This window comes from Festucalex cinctus, chromosome 2 (assembly GCF_051991245.1).
Source record: "Festucalex cinctus isolate MCC-2025b chromosome 2, RoL_Fcin_1.0, whole genome shotgun sequence".
Lineage (NCBI taxonomy): Eukaryota > Metazoa > Chordata > Actinopteri > Syngnathiformes > Syngnathidae > Festucalex > Festucalex cinctus.
The window spans coordinates 12,682,804-12,699,350 of NC_135412.1; positions in this window are offsets into that span (position 1 = coordinate 12,682,804).

The following is a 16,547-nucleotide window of genomic DNA, read 5'->3' on the forward strand; positions in this document are numbered from 1 at the left end:
TCTGTGTGAATGTGAGTGGAAAGTCGGAAACGTTTGGCTGTCAATGTGTTTGGAGAGTGAGTGGCAACCAATCCATGTTGGGATCTCCCTGTCACCTGCAGTTAGCTGGGAGAGGTGCCAAAACGAGAACTAACTGAAAATATATCTAACATTTTTTTTTTTTTTTTAAACAATAACCATAATTATTGCAAAAATGTCCTTCCTTTTCCTCTTTCTTGATACATGAGCTTTTAGGTTGTTTTTTTTTTTAATGTATTTATTTCGGTATTGCTGTTGCACCCATACAGAAGAAATAAGGTCAAACTATTATTTGAGAATTGTAGTTTACTGTATTATTACATTTTTGAATCTTGCACTCAAGAAATACTCTATATTAAAAAAAACTAATACTAAAGCTAATAATAAAAACTAAAACGAAACACGACTGATACGACTGGTAATGTAAAATACAGGATGAGCAGTACAGATGTTGGATAGATGGGTAACCTTTCTGTACGCAAAGCAATACCCACTTTTGCCACAAGATGGCAGTGCCTCTTAGTTGTTTTTTTTCATGGTGGGAGGGGGTTTCCAGCAACGTCAGAAAAGCAGGCATGATATTTAGGCCGTTTATCAGGCTGATCACTACTTCCAAAAAGTCCACATTTGAGCACATTTCATGAAGATAGGGTCACAAAGGCTCAATTTGCTAAACACACGCAGCAGATGACGTGATTTCTCGAAGGGAAGGAAAGAATGCAATCATGCCATCTTTCTCACCACATGGGTCGTCGGCGCAGCTCGTTGCCTTCAGCACCTTCCTCTTTGCTATTGACCAGTTCTTTAATTAAAGCATTAGGTTAGGCTGCATGAGATCAGCCCGAAGGCTGCTGGGAGTGTGCTCCCCCCATGGGAGACATCCCCTCCCTCCGCCCTCTGATTTACAGCACCCACAGGCCCCCGGCACTTAACAATGGACCTCTTTAAGTGAGGGAGATGGGGAGGATATCAGAACGGGGGTTATAACACTCCATCTTCATACACAAAGTGCAAAAATCATCCAGGTTCGAAATCATCTCAGCCAGACAGAGCGATCATGGAGTCGGTCCAGAGGTAAAATGTACGAGTGCTGCCTTGTGCGCAGGCTAGAGGAGACTGATAGCCGGCTCTCTACCTGCTCACCTCGCCTGTCAAAGGTGTAACAAATGGGCCCTTCAAAGAGAAATTCCACCCTCGGCGAGTAAATCTCAGCTGAGTGGAGACAGCGGGGTTCTGGCTGTGCGTGTATCAGGGGTTCGCAGAAACGAGCTCTCGGCTCCAGAAATATTTGAATGCAGCACCACCAAAGCACGCAAATAGATGACTGAAAACATCTCGGTCATATAGCTGTGACGACTGTATCTGTGTTGCCCAAGGTGTGGAGCAACCTTTTCATCATGAATGAGCTTTGATTAATCACTGGTTATGTGGTTGGAGCAATCATCCATCAGGCCCGTGACAGCTCACCTCACTGCGTTAATTAGTGATGGTATTTCAGCTCCTTTGTGGCCGCCATTTTGCTTATCATTCAAATTTCCATCCCCTGTGTTGGATTACCCCCACGTCCTTTTCACACCTCAGTGAACACATCCTCCAAAATGCTCACAATCACACAAATGAAATGCCATTGCAACACAACAGCACATTTCCACCCCACTAATGAAATAGGAAAATGCAATGTTGCTGCTTTCCCGCCGACGCCTCACATGCATTTATTTTTTTATTTTTATTTTTTTTTTTTATATTTTATTTTATTTTATTTTTTTTTTTTTAAAGAGCTCAGAATTGTTCATTCGGTAGTCTTACCGATTCAACGTCTTGTCATCATTGCTCTCACATGCCTCACATGCATTTTAATGTGAAGCAGTTCTGCATAAATGCAAAGAAAATGACCTGCCGCGCTTAATTGAAACTGCCTGGGAGATTTTCAATAAGTTCTTGTCAAACCTTGAGCACTAAGAGTGTGAAGGCATTACTTATTAATGTTTCCCAAATATTGTAATAATCTCTAATAGTAGAGGTTATTATTCAGAGATTAATTATGCATGTGGTTCAATTGTGGCCCACATTATATCCAAAGGCAAAGTATGAGATATTCACAGGTACAATATTGGAGCACAGTGGAAAAAATGTCTTTGTAAGTTGAACTCCATAGATGAGTTTTTATCATGTTGTGTTTCAACAAGGCACATTTTATCCATTGCTTGACTAATAAAGGTTTTCTTGTCAAGGCGCTGTTAAATGGGGAGTTTGACGTGTTAAAACTGCTTACAAGAATTGAATTATAACATCACTTCACTAATTTCACCGAGTATGACCAAACCCACAACCCTCGCTACAAATGAAAATACCATGCGTTTATCAAAGTATGTAGTGGTGATAAAGAGTCACAAACACGTAGCCAGCTTCAACAAAATAGCAGCGCTAGCTATACCAAGCTAGCATTAGAAATGTACATGTGGCTAATGTAAACATTAGCCACGGGTGCTATGTTGGTAACCTGGTATTCTTTATTTAATTAGTTGTTTGTTTGTTTTTTTTACAGTCGAATAAAAATCAAGAAGAGGTGATAAACTGCAGAAATGTGGCTAATTGCGCTGTGCTTTTTAATCCTCAGCTGACTGAGGTCCTTTCACTGTCCTTTATTTTACTAGCCCAGATGTTAGCAAAACAGGGGGGTGTCGATTTTTTTGGTGGATATTTCAACATAGTTCCGGCAAAACTCCTCAAGCCCAAGTTAACGGGTGAGTGTGTGCGCAAGTGAGTCAAATGATTGACAATTCGTCAGCCGTGCTTTCTGTCTGTGATATGTTGAAAATGGCAAACTCCCCCCCTTTTTTTGCCATCAAAAACCTCCGAATTCTCGGGCCATTGACATCAGCACGTCATTTTTCCCTCCGTCGATATGCTTTGCTTGGCTTTCACTGCTGTCACCTTGACCGTCTTTTTGGGTCTTGCTGTCTTAACATTTGTCTTCAGTAAGTGAAAAACATGCTCTATTGGCATGAGATCTGGCCACTGAAGAATATTCCATTCATCGGCTTCAGGGGGGAAGGAAGAAAAAAAAAAAAAAGAAAAAAAAAGCTTAAGTTGCTCTCTGTGCAGTATGTTGTCATTAGTCATCTTCATGGTGAAGCACTACAGCTGCGGTTAAAAAGCATTTGTGTGAATATAAGCAGAGAATATGCAGTAGCTGTATATGCCTTACCATTCATCTTTATAGTTTTGTCAGCAGACACATGATCAATAAACACCAGTGAGCTCATTCTATTTAGCTATGCTTCATGCCCATAACACAACACTGCCTCCACAATGATTGTGATGATAGATAGATAGATAGATAGATAGATAGATAGATAGATAGATAGATAGATAGATAGATAGAAAATTAAGGAGGAAAACACTTTATGGAAGGCTAATAAATAGAATAAAGTTCAGTGGCCAGAGCTCAACAAAATAATCTGTTTTCACTTACTGAAAGCAGCATGATGGCAGCAAAAGCCAAACACAAGCAGCAAGTGATGGCCTGGAAAATCATTACCAAAGAGGAAACTCAAAATATACTCCATGTGCTAGAATTGTACAGATACAAACTGAGCCCTTGAAAATGGAAATATTCTGTTCTCTAATTCCTAAACCTCTTGAATCCGAGCATTGACAATCCAACCGCATCTTGATTCTTGAGTCATTCAAATCGACTGCCCGTGTTGTGATAAAGCAAAGATCACGCACACAAACTTAATGGCAGTGCCCAAATACTCGTAAAACTTTTTACAATACAATACAACGCGAGTGTCACAAATTTGGACCCACAAATTGAAAGGACACAGAAAAGGAAAAGTCTTTATATACAAAAGTACAAAGTAACAACAAAGAGCAGGGCTTGTTTCAGATGGCCAGAAAAGACTTGACAGAGAAACCTTGACAAAGAACCTTGAGCGGGTTGGATGCAGAGAAACCTCGACGTACTGACAAAAGTAGAAAAAAAAAAGTAGTAGGACCATGCGCAATTCTATATGACAGAATAAAGGCCCATATGACAAAACAAGAGTGACGAATACAGACCTTAAATACAGGACCTAAGAGTGAAATATGTAGGACTCTAGCAACTGCATAACAACTGACAACATCATCACAAGGGACAAATACAGGACCACAACAACACAATGACCCAACCCAAAAAAAACATCACATAAGACCCAACACAAAGAAGAGAATAAATGGACCGAATGTCATAAATAGTTCAACCGTACAGAAAAGATGGCAAGTCTTGTGTTATAGCTATGTCCTCCTGACTATCAGGAGAAAAAAAATATTGTCCAATCATGTTTATTTTGATATTCCCCAATCTTTGTGAACTAACTGGAATACTGCAAAAGACTGTCACGCCGCCACCGGTGTGACGGCCATGCTTTTGTTTTGTTATCCATGTTTCCTGTTTTACTTTGAAAAGCCTAACTCTCATCTCACCCCAGGTCACTTGCCCTTCCTGCCGCTCACTCATTACCGGTCCCCGCCCATGATTATCACCACCTGCCACCAATCAACCCACACAATAAAAGCCACCTGCATTCTCCCCTCCGTTGCCGAAGTGTCACCGTCAGTGCATGGAAGCGTCCCACAGTCCTTATGTCCTTGTTCATGTTGCCTAGCGTTGTTGCCTTGTTTTTGTGCCTTTTCCTCCCTTTTGGAGCGCCTTCAGTTACCCCTTTTGCCTTGTGCCCTTTTTCCTCCCTAGCGGAGCGCTTTCTGTTGTCCCCAGTACCTTTTGCCTGTTTTTTCCTCCCTAGTGGAGCGCTTTTTGTTCTCCACTTTTTCCCCTCCCTGTTCTCCTCTCAGTTTGAGAGGAGACCTCTGTTGGCCGGAAATAAACCTGCTGCCTTGGTGGCCTACCTTACGCCTGCGTCTGAGTCCTACTTGACCTCGCCTTGTCAGTACACTTCGGCCAGCATGGACCCAGCAGGCATGGTCGAGGCCGCACTGCAGAGCCAGGAGGCCCGGCTCAACAATCAGGACCAGATCCAACAGACCATGCGGTCCCGGATTGAGGAATTGACCAGCCAGGTCCACGAGCTGGTAAGCCTCTCACGGCGTCGAGTGCCAGCTTCCACCAGACAACTTCCTCATCCTGAGTTCTCCGTCCCGACCACGCCATTCACCGGGGTAGGATTAAGACTGGCCTCCCCAGAACGATACTCCGGTGAACCCGGGCGCTGTCAGACTTTCCTCACGGAATGCGACATTCATTTTGAACATTTACCACAGGCATTTCCCACAGCCCGGTCCCGAGTGGCCTTCATGGTGTCTCACCTGACGGGACGGGCCAAAACCTGGGCGACCGCGGAATGGGCCAGGGGTTCCTCGGTCTGTCAAAGTGTACAGGACTTTCAAGTCGCTTTGCGCCAAGTCTTTGACCCAGAGAACAACGACCGAGAGAAGGCACGAGCATTGAGCCGGCTTCAACAAGGCAAAGAACCTGTCAGCGATTACGCTGTCCGCTTCCGAACATTGGCAACGAACAGTGGCTGGAACGCCATAGCACTTCACGATCATTTCTTAAAAGGACTCTCACCTGCCATTCAAGAACTTCTGATCCCCGTAGAACTCCCCACGGACTTGGACGCTTTAATCTCCCTCGCCATCCGCACCGATCATCGTCGCCAGGAGCTGGCTAAGATCGGCGGACCTCGAAGGAGGGAGGAACCCACCCCCTGGTCACGGCAACCGGAGGCCAGAAGGCTGCAACCCATCTTTTCTTCCCGACCGGAACCAGGAGAGGTGGACCTCGCCAGCGACGAACCCATGCAACTGGGAAGGGCTCGGCTTTCGCAAGAGGAAAGACAGCGCCGACGCCGAGAGGGCCGTTGCTACTATTGTGGTGGTCTTGGACACTTGGTGGGATCCTGCACCACGAAGGGCAACTCTCCGGTGAGTTCCCCGTCACCCCGACCCGCCAAGAACCACAGACTCACGCAAATTCAGATAGCCCACCACAATGTCACCACAGATCTGTCAGCCCTTATCGACTCCGGATCCGACGAAAGTCTCATGAACTGGGAGCTCGTAAGGCAAATACGAGCCTCCACCGAACCCCTTTCCTCGACCATCCTGGCTAGAGCGCTGAATGGCAAAGAGCTCTTCAAAATCACCCACATCACTGAACCTCTGGAAGTCCGAATCGGATCTCACTTGGAGACTCTCCGCTTCCATGTTTTTCACGCATCGTCCTCCACGTTGGTTCTGGGCCATCCTTGGTTGCGTGTACATAATCCCAGAATCGACTGGAACACTGGAGTCGTTCTGGAGTGGGGAACGGACTGTATCTCACACGGGTTGGAACCACCCTCACCCCGAAACTCCACAGCCCAGGTTCACCAGGTGACTCTCGTCCCACCGGCTCAAGAAGAGTACCCAAGCCTGCACACTGTTCCCTCCTGCTACCACCACCTGCGGGAGGTCTTCAGCAAAACCAAGGCCATGACTCTTCCTCCACACCGACCGTATGACTGCCCGATCGATTTGATTCTCGGTTCGACCATTCCCAAGGGGAGACTGTACTCGGTTTAAGGACCAGAACGCCAAGCCATGAACAATTATATTGACGACTCCTTGAAAGCCGGCCTCATCCGACCGTCTTCCTCACCTGCAGGCGCAGGTTTTTTCTTCGTGAGTAAAAAGGATGGATCCCTACGCCCATGCATTGATTACAGTCCCCTGAATGACATCACTGTTAAGAACCGGTACCCCTTGCCCTTGATGTCCTCGGTGTTCGACCAGCTGCAACAGGCTAAGATTTTCACCAAGCTCGATCTCCGGAACGCCTATCACCTCATTCGGATCCGCGAGGGAGATGAATGGAAGACGGGCTTCAACACTCCACGAGGACATTATGAGTACCTGGTCATGCCATTTGGCCTCACGAATGCTCCAGCCGTCTTCCAGGCCATGATAAATGAAGTACTCAAGGACTTCATAGATCACTTTGTGTATGTTTACTTGGACGACATCCTGATTTACTCTCCTGACCTAATGAGCCACCGAGACCACGTAAACCGAGTCCTGCAACGCCTACTGGATCATCATCTGTACGTGAAAGCTGAGAAGAGCCTGTTCCACGTCAACACCATCTCCTTCCTGGGATTTGTTGTTTCACCCGGGAAGGTGGAGATGGACTCGGACAAGGTCAGCGCCGTACGAGAGTGGCCCACGCCGGACTCTCGGAAAAAGGTTCAACAGTTCCTCGGATTCGCCAACTTCTACCGTCGTTTCATAAGAAACTTCAGCACCATTGCCGCGCCCCTACACGCCTTGACCTCCCCACAAGTCCGGTTCATGTGGAACCCGGAAGCCGAAAAGGCATTCAGAGACTTAAAAGCACGATTCACCAATGCCCCAATCCTCAGGGTCCCTGACCCCAAACGCCAGTTCGTGGTGGAGGTAGACGCCTCCAGCATTGGAATTGGGGCAGTTCTGTCTCAGCGTTGTCAAGAGGATGGCAAGACACATCCGTGCGCCTTCCTCTCACGAAAATTATCCAAAGCTGAACGCAATTATTCGGTCGGAGATCGGGAGCTTCTCGCCGTAAAAGTGGCTCTTGAAGAATGGAGACACTGGTTGGAAGGCGCCGACCTCCCTTTTGTGATCTGGACCGATCACCGAAATCTGGAATACTTACGCCAGGCCAAAAGACTCAACCCTCGACAAGCCAGATGGTCCTTGTTTTTCAACCGCTTCGTATTTTCTCTGACTTACAGACCAGGCAGCAAAAACGTCAAGGCGGATGCGTTGTCAAGAGTCCACGAATTCGAGCCATTGAAAGCCGAGCCTGAGACCATCCTGCCCCGGGACTGCATAGTTGGAGCCATGAGATGGCAAATTGAGGACGATGTCAAGGAGGCACTGCGCAACGTCACTCCCCCCACGTCTTGCCCGCCACGTCGACTCTTCGTGCCTGAGGAACTAAGGTCTCAGGTGATACACTGGGCTCATACATCACAGCTGTTTTGTCATCCTGGAGTCCGCAGGACCATGTATGCTGTTGCCAGGAGATTCTGGTGGCCGGCAATGGAGACCACCATAAAAGAGTACATCGCCGCCTGTCCGACTTGTGCCCGCAACAAGACGTCCACTCAGTCCCGGATGGGTCTACTCCAGCCACTACCAATCCCATCCAGACCATGGGCAGAAATCTCAGTAGACTTTGTAACCGGACTGCCCCCATCTCACGGTAAAACCACGATCCTCACAGTTGTTGACAGATTCTCGAAAATGGTTCGCTTCATTCCACTAACCAAGCTCCCGTCCGCCAAGACCACAGCAGATATCATGATCCACCACATTTTCCGGTTCTACGGCTTTCCATTGCACATCGTCTCAGACCGTGGACCACAGTTCGTCTCCCGATTCTGGTCACAATTTTGTAAAGCTCTAGGTGCCAAAGCCAACCTGACGTCTGGATACCACCCTGAGGCCAATGGACAGGCAGAACGATTGAATCAGCAACTTGAAACCGGACTGCGATGCCTTGTCTCCCAGAACCCGACCACCTGGAGCAAGTACCTGGTATGGGTCGAGCTTGCTCACAACTCTTTGCCCACATCTGCCACAGGTCTTACCCCGTTTAAATGCGTCCACGGCTACGATCCGCCATTCTTCGCCGAACTAGAAGAGGAGGCAACGGTCCCCTCGGTCAAGGCCATGATCCGTCGGTGCCACAAGGTCTGGTCGGCGGCCCGGACGGCGCTTCAACGCCAGGGAGACCGGGTGAAGAGGGCCGCCGACCGGAAGAGGAGACCGGCACCAGAATACCGCCCAGGCCAGCGAGTTTGGCTATCAGCCAAACACCTCAGGCTCAAGGTACCATGTCCAAAGTTGGCCCCGCGGTTTGTGGGGCCTTTTCCCGTAACCAAGTCCATAGGGCCCGCCGCCGTTCGACTCCGTCTGCCACGATCCCTCAGAGTCCATCCTACATTCCACGTCAGCCAAGTCAAGCCTGTCCACGAAAGCCCACTGGTGCCCTCCGAACCCAACCCGCCCCCCCCAGAGATGATTGAAGGCGGACCCGTTTACAAGGTCAGAAAACTTTTAGATGTTCGTAATCGGGGCCGCGGGAGGCAATACCTTGTCGACTGGGAGGGGTACGGCCCGGAGGAAAGACAATGGGTCCCCTCCCGGTTCATCGTTGATCCCTCCCTCATTGACGACTTTTACGCTGAGCACCCTGACATTCCTGGGCCGTCAAGAGCCGGCCGTTGAGGGGGGGGTACTGTCACGCCGCCACCGGTGTGACGGCCATGCTTTTGTTTTGTTATCCATGTTTCCTGTTTTACTTTGAAAAGCCTAACTCTCATCTCACCCCAGGTCACTTGCCCTTCCTGCCGCTCACTCATTACCGGTCCCCGCCCATGATTATCACCACCTGCCACCAATCAACCCACACAATAAAAGCCACCTGCATTCTCCCCTCCGTTGCCGAAGTGTCACCGTCAGTGCATGGAAGCGTCCCACAGTCCTTATGTCCTTGTTCATGTTGCCTAGCGTTGTTGCCTTGTTTTTGTGCCTTTTCCTCCCTTTTGGAGCGCCTTCAGTTACCCCTTTTGCCTTGTGCCCTTTTTCCTCCCTAGCGGAGCGCTTTCTGTTGTCCCCAGTACCTTTTGCCTGTTTTTTCCTCCCTAGTGGAGCGCTTTTTGTTCTCCACTTTTTCCCCTCCCTGTTCTCCTCTCAGTTTGAGAGGAGACCTCTGTTGGCCGGAAATAAACCTGCTGCCTTGGTGGCCTACCTTACGCCTGCGTCTGAGTCCTACTTGACCTCGCCTTGTCAAAGACATTTAAAAAAAAAATTTTTAAAAATCACGTTTTTATTTTTAAGCTATGATGTGTCCACTACAGGGGACATTTTTAAAACTTAAAAGCTCGGCTCAAATACAGTTAAAGTAATTCAAACAATACTTTAATGTGTTCTTAAGAGCCTTATAGAAAACATGCTAACAACATTTAAAGCCTAAATTTGTTCAATAAAAAGTGTTATACACTTACTTTATACTATACAAAACTGATATTTATGTTTCTGTACAGCACTTTGTGAACAGAAATGCCTGTTCTTAAAGCGCTTTAGAAATAAAGTTCAGTTGAGAGTTGAGTTTTCCTCTTCCCTAAAAAGTGCTTGCACTGAGGGAAGCCATTTTCTTTTATGATGCAATCAAAGGTAGCATAGCCCCACCCCTACACATTTGGTATTGGAAAGCTCTGAATGTCCTCTATAGAGCACAAAAGGAGTTACTTCTATCGTATGCACTGGGTGGGAGATAATCAGGTTTAAAAAAAAAAAAAAAAAAAAGTCCACTACAGAGGACAAATTTGAATTGCTGGTAGTCAGGAGGGTATGTGATTGCTCAACATGTGTGGCAGCATCTGCTTGTCCACACTAAGCAGAAGTGGGAATGAGGTAGGTTGCAGACGCTCAGCACAGTGAGCACACTGGAATGAGGGCGAGACAAGTGAGCTCAAGAGACAATTGATTTATAGTGGGAGTCTACACGCAGCTAGGCTACAAAAAACAATCAAAGTAAAATTTGAGCACACTTTCAAGTTAATAGGAAGCTTGAGGGCTGAGTGTAGATTTTGCAAAATGAAATTAAAATGTATTTGGCAAGCTCCACAAGGATCTTGCATTGGGATCTTACGTGTCATGTTCGCTCATGACTTTAGTTAGAAAGGAATGAAAGTGCAAGTGTATCTATGGCAACTGTTGCTCCTCCTACATTAGTTTAACTATAAGCGAAGTGTGCATCTCGAATTCAAGGTGCATTATGGGTAGCGGCGTGGTGCATTGTGGGTAGGCGAAACTACCAAACGGTCTTTGAAAATGAATTGGATCCAATGGAATCGGCTCTGAAAGAAACGTTTCAACCGCTGGAAAGTTGCTGTTTTTATTAACATGCATAGCATGTAGTTTACTGACATCGAGGAAGTTGACTTGCAAGCTTTAAAGTGTACAGTTACGCAAAGATTGTCACCACTCTAATCGTCGCCATTCAAATTGATAGGGTAGTTGGTAGCTTTGTTTTTTTTTTCCCCTCGCGCATGCGCACACTTAATGCGCACTTCGCTTATAGGCAAAAAATATCACACCTTTTTAAATCAGGGTTGTTTTTTTATACGAATGTGTATTTCGACCACGTATAAATATATATTTTTAGATGTCGGTGGCAATATTCAGAGAAAAAAAACTCGCAAATTTGCGACTTTCTAAAGTGGCAAAATTGAGAGTTCATAAAGTAGCAGATTTGCGAGTTTATAAAGTGGCAGTTTTGTGAGAAAAGAAAATCTGAAACTTATGAGAAATACATGTAGTGTACTACTTGAATGTTTGCGCCAACACTTTTCGGTCGGGTTTTCAAATAAGGAGATAGCAGATACGGCCAGCGACAGATGCCTCGCTTTGCGAAGGTCCACACCGTGAGGATCAAGCATTTCAGTTTGTTTGTTAATATGTGTATTTACTTGTACATTTATGTTTCCAGAATTTTTTACACATCCATACATTTTGGTATTTGTTTGTACAAGTATAGAAGTTGATGTGTCGAATCTGCTGCTCTCTGTCATTCACTTGCATTTATCAAAAGTCGCTTCTGATTGGTTAGTGCTAGTCAGCTGATAGGGGATCAGGAAGTGTTGGCGCTGAGTAGTTGACCATATAATTTCATGCAGGGAGACAGCGGCATACTGTCACGTACGTTGCATTACGTGAAGTGATGTCGAATATTTATAAACGAAGAAAGCTATCTAGTTTTATACTCAAGTAAATTGTGTTTTATGATCACGCCATTGTAGTGACGTCACTTGTAGTCTGAATGTGTTTTTTTTCCGACTTCGCAAGTGGAATTTCCGAGTTCCAGGGGGCGTTGCCTTGCACACTTCCTGGTTTGAACTCGGAAAAGTCTGACTTCCGACTATCCTTGAATGCAGCACAGCTGCCATGTATGTATGACGAGTAAAGTTGAAATTAAGAATGAATCTACCTCCATCCTGCCTTTTCATTTTATAAACAGTGTCCTATTAACCACCAAGAAATCCTCAAATGATGACTACAGCTACGCGACTTGTATTCTTCGTAAGTTTCCAAGTTTATTTCTCGCAAATCTGCGACTTTAGAAAGCTGCAAATTTGCCACTTTCTTAACTTGCGACTTTCTAAAGTGAGTGTTTTTCTCGGAATAGTGCCCCCTCCCTCTAAAAAAATATTTATACATGGCCCTAATACGCCGTCGTATCTTTAAACATCATTTGGCAATGTTTTTTTGGTTTTGTTTTGTTTTTAGCAACAAAAATGGACCCTTTTTGCTCGTCTTAGTCTATGACACAGAAGGGATTGATCACTTGAACTTTTGCCACCCGTATGTGTGACACCATTGTGATTGGTGGTAAAGCAATTACTGGTACAGATTGTGTGCTGTACTATCGCTTAAAGTGATGGCTGCCTGTCATCAAGGCTGTAAACTGTTTCTCATGAAAATCATTTGTCATGTCATGGATCTGCTTCTCACGCTTTTATAATTAGTTTAACTTGGCTCCATAAATTACCTTTCAGTGTTGGTCCGTTTTGGATAACAAAGTCGTCACAATCACTCTCAATCATTTTTAACAGAGCACATTGACTAAAATAATAACTCTAACACATGTGTGCATGTTGTTTTTTTTGTCTGGTATTGCAAGTGTGACGTTTCATAATGTTGCCCAGGTTCAAAGTATCAGATAATTGAGTTGAAAGAAGTGGTAATGATGTCATCAACATTTCCACATGACAGGAATGGACATCAGCGCACCGTACTGGCCTGTCAAAATCACTTTTCCTCAGAGGTGCGTTGTGCTTTATTAACATATCTTTACAACACTCTTTGACATACAGATGGTTTGTATAGGTTAGGGCTGAGCTACTTTTGTAGGGAACAACTAGCAGTCAGTAGGAGTGCTCACTTATAGCCAATTCGCAGTGGAAGACATTTAAGACAAATGTAATTTAACTGAGGCAGACTATTTGGTTATTATCTACTTAACTCTTAATATTATCGTCTCAAATTATTATCTGAGGGTCAAGACATCCTGGTCCACTGTCAATTCCCAATTTTTCTTTCTTCTATTTTCTAAATAAAGCATTAAGGTAGCTAATATTCACTAACGTTTCTATTCCTGAACATTTCCAAATATGATAGAAACAGCAGCTCGGAGGTGGTTGGTTTGCTTGAACTTTCACGAGTAACATGCTCGTGGGGATTGGTAAGCATGGTGGGAATGTAAAGAGACAGTGACTGTGTCCGAATGTCTACATAGCCTCGCACTATATAGTGACCCTTATATGTAGTGCCCTCGTTCTGTTTGGCGATTCGGACAGCGAGCTCACTACTTTCTCATCTCATATATCACGTGACCACCGTAACTGTTACGACGCACCGGCGCATGAATCTCTGACTATTTATTGTGAATGAGAATGTTTTGAAACTGTACTTTTGCTCCTTTGTTGTACATATTGTCAACTAAAACGAATTAATTACTTCCGTTGTATATATTTAATGCATTGCTTTGATTCCTGCGCTTGCGCCATGTTTTTGGGGTTTTTTTGTTTTTTGTTTTTAATAATACTCGCAATGCATTGTGGTCTATATCAACCTGGTTGAGTGAACATCGATGTTCACTACTTTTCAGAGCATTGTGGGTAATTTTGAGTGCCCTACATTTTTGTTCCCTGGACATTCGGACACCACTACAAAGATTTTGCGAGGGAATGTAAAGTTGTTGTTTTTTCGCCTACCATGTCACCTTAGCTGCGCCGTAAACGCTTCCGGGTCATTCTCAATGTGACCAAAAGTGACGTGTAAACAAAGCAGTGGAAAAATACATGGTCCATCTTAGTCGCTTTGGGAACGCTTTCCCACTGTTTTTTGTTTTTTTGTCATGTTTACAAACGTTCCACCCTCGTCGCTTTTGTTCACATGGAAGATGACCCGGAAGTGTTTACGGCGCGGCTAAGGTGACATGGTGGGCGAAAAAAAACAAGTTTGCGTTCCTTCGCAATCTTTGCGAGAGAACGCAGTTTTTTTGCGAGGGAACGCAATCTTTTTTTCTACCATGTCACCTTATGGGCTCCGTATTAAACAGCTTAGCCTGTTTTTTGTTTTTTTTGTTTTTTTAAATTATTATTATTATTATTATTATTATTATTATTATTATATATACTTACTGTGGCAAACTGAGTTCACTGGCACCATATTAACGTGTATCACATTTTTCAAAAATACCCTTAGTTGGGTCACATTTAGAAAATAGAAAATATAGGCGATGGACTGGTTTAATTCAGCATGCTTAGCTATTGCTGCTAGCAGCTATGCCTCCTCCTCAAGCTAAAACCATGTGATTAACAGCTAGTTGACTTCGCACTCTGAACGTCATTGCGGGGTAGTAAAGTAGACTGGTCTGTTCAACCCTCTGTCATACAAGCGATTTAAAAAAAAAAATTAAAAAAAAAGTATTTTTCCATAATATGTCTCCTGTAAGGGCAATTGGATCCACCAAAATCACACAATGGCGCACTCTCAGAAAAGAAAGATGGTCATTTTGGGGAGCTACAATGTCTTGTGACCAGTGCGGTAGCCTCAAAGGTACCGCTTTCTTCCTCAAGTCTTTTCTTTCACAGTTTAAGAACAACACTCCAGTTACCTTGGAGTCCGATAATGAGCCTATTATGGAGTTTATTTGTGTATATTGCACCTTGAGGGGCAGAAATGGACCCCTAGTTTATACAGAAATGTTTTCTTTTTCGTTTGTTTTTTTCTTTTTTTTATCTGTCTTCACACTGGAGTCGCTGACCTTACGTCTAATGCGAAATAGCAAAGCGAAGGATGTGATATCCAAGGGAAACGCTGAGTGAAATCACCCAGCGGGTTGATAGACAGGGCAGGGGCAGCCAAGCTATTTACCCATGGAAATTTCCACCGGCCAAGGTTGTTACAAGGCCGGGCTCTTGTGAGGATGCCCCGTCAGGCAGATAGATGATTGTGTTGCGTGGCGCTGAGTACTTGAGCATGTGAAACAAAAAGCGTGCTCGTCTTAAGTAATAATAAATGAGTGGCTAAGTGTTCGCCATTCAGAGGTTGAGGTTTAGTGTGAAATTGTATCTCAGGTTGTTTTTTTTTTTTCCTTTGGACACCTTCTTCAAGCCCATCGTACATTTTTCTGTTCTTTCTCCCAGTGCACAAGGACCCTTGTCGCCCTTATGACGTCAGAGCTATTATGCTGGAGCACCACCTCCCTTCAGGGATAAGACTTTACGATTGCAACCTGACACCGTTTCTGTGTCCTATGGGCTGTAACTCACTTCAAAGGCAGGAGGCATCAAATCTCAGCGCGGCCATAAATTAAGCTGTCAGCGTTTGGCCAATGAGAGGGAGGCCTTAAATCACGCCTGTCGCCCTGGCGGCCAATGGAAAGACGATGGTAGTAAATCTGTCATGGCCGTCTCTGTTAACAGTGTTGTGGTGTGGTTGGGGAATCCACGGGGAGGGATGGAGGGGGGGAAGTGAGCAGATGACAGAGGGAGGGAGGGGCAAACCGGGGGCTTAGAGGTATGCCACATCTATGCTCCTTTTTTACATTCTTTTACTCCTACTGCAAAGCATGCATGCAGAATTGAGTCCAAACAGAAAAGGGCTCATGGAGGATTTTGTTCTGCATAAAACAAGACTAAACACGCAAAGGGAAAAAAACTGACTTGGGAAACACTCGTAAAGCTTTACGGCCACTATCGCGTGTATGTGTGTTATGTTGACTGTCTCCAATGAAAATGACTGATTGGCGTTCTTTAGTACTCTTTTGCATCATCAGCGGTGCAAAAGTGTTGACTGTTTGATAGCGGCAGTAACCCCAGGCTGTCGTGACACAGCACCATCAGGATTATGGCCTGTGGTGTGGATGGCAGAGGGGGGAGGGGCTTGGGAAGGTGGGGGTCAGGAAGGGCAAGGTCCATTCCAGATGTGCCCCCAGTTGTATGTGTATGTGTGTTGTACGTGTAACTTGCCAGCCTGGGAAGCAAGAGCCTGAAGATTCTGCTAACCGTCCAAACCGCTCAAGTGTTGAGTACTTTTGCATCCAGAATGACTCCATTTCCATTCTTCTCAAGCATGCCTTCTGGAATGGGAAAAGGAAAATGTGGGGAAAATGGAGGGGAAACACATCACCTCGAATATCAGACGGATTAACAATGCCCTTGGTGGACTACTTTAATTTTCCTATCAAAGTTGGACATTTTCATGTCATAAATCTAGCAAGTATCATAAAATAACTGATCTTGCAAAGGCAACGCTCTTCCAGTCCAAAAGGGGAGGGAGGGAAAAAGCTGTAACTTTAACAAAGCCCACAATTTTTTTTTTCCACCAACCTGTAACGACATCCAATAAACCAACCGCACTCACGCTGACAGTTTTATCTGACGTCAACAAAAAATAAACATTAGCATCAAAATTTACAGTCATTTTTGTCA